This window comes from Rhagoletis pomonella, unplaced genomic scaffold (assembly GCF_013731165.1).
Source record: "Rhagoletis pomonella isolate Grant_MI unplaced genomic scaffold, Rhpom_1.0 Rhpom_scaffold_00009, whole genome shotgun sequence".
In the NCBI taxonomy this organism is placed as follows: Eukaryota; Metazoa; Arthropoda; class Insecta; order Diptera; family Tephritidae; genus Rhagoletis; species Rhagoletis pomonella.
The window spans coordinates 37,498,609-37,499,825 of record NW_023458563.1 but is presented as its reverse complement, the minus strand read 5'-3'; positions in this window follow the sequence as shown (position 1 = coordinate 37,499,825).

The window sequence follows — 1,217 nt, the reverse complement described above, 5'->3', positions numbered from 1 at the left end:
TGGTTTGAGAGTGGAACATATTCATGCTTGTGAGCCACCCCTAAAGACATCAATAATTATGTTCGCTTAAGTACCCGCATCGAGGTACTTAAGCGGGTTCTTTTAAGTACCCAACCCGCCTAAGTACCTCAAAAAGCTTACATTTTTCGTGAGGTACTTAAGCGGGTTCTACTGTACCAAATTTACTTTAAATTATCTCATTTCTACTCTCTATTTCTGCAGTTTCGGCATTAACAGAAATATATTTTTCTATTATGGATGTGAAATGGCGAGATGACAGAAACCAAACGACTAAAAATCGTTTTTAATTTTTCTTTTAAGTAAAATAATATATATATCTGAATTGTACTATATTTTTAAGATTTTTTTTGAAAAGGTACTATAAATATCATCGAAAATGTTGGCAACCCTATATAAGTTAGAAGATGCAGAACCGAATATAATTTCATTTGAGTATTATATATCTATGTTTACTATTTTTATTGCGAAAAAAGTACATGTTTTATTACAATCTACTATATATTTTCGATGCCAAGTTCTAAGTCGTCAATTATGTTTGAATAAGCTGGATTTAGTTTACCGCTGTAGTCGAGTGCAAGTAAGATGTTTCTATTAATAATTTATTTTTAAGCGTAGGCATTTTCAGTTAAAAATATGCGATTCTATGCGATATTTTCCAAATTTTAACCAAGTTTTGACCGAACATTCGGTATTTATCTGGCAAATATTTTTCAAATCTAGTTGAATTGTGACTCTTGCCAATATTTTTGAGCAAGTAGTTGTCCGCGCTTTTTTTTTTGCTCTCAATATTTCGGTCGCTTCTCCATCTATATATATAACAAGTAAGAAAGTCTAAGTTCGGGCGGAGCCGAACATTAAATACCCGGCGCAAGTATTAAATATATGTTTTCCTCCTTTCCGAAAGCTACCGCTACATGGTAAGCCGGGGTGTATCCATTTTGAGTAAATTAGCGTTCTTAAATTTCGAAATATTGAAGTTTCAAGCATTTCTGAAATTTACCGTTATATGAAAAGCGGCCGTAATTTTAGTCCGATTTCAATAATTTTCAACGGTTTGCTTTTATGTGGCAAGCACAATAATCATACCGAGTTTGGTACAAATTGCTAGAACTGTTACCGATATACATAAATGTGATCATAAGTGGGCGGTGCCACGCCCATTTTCCAAAATTTTATCATAAGCGTATTTCCTGATA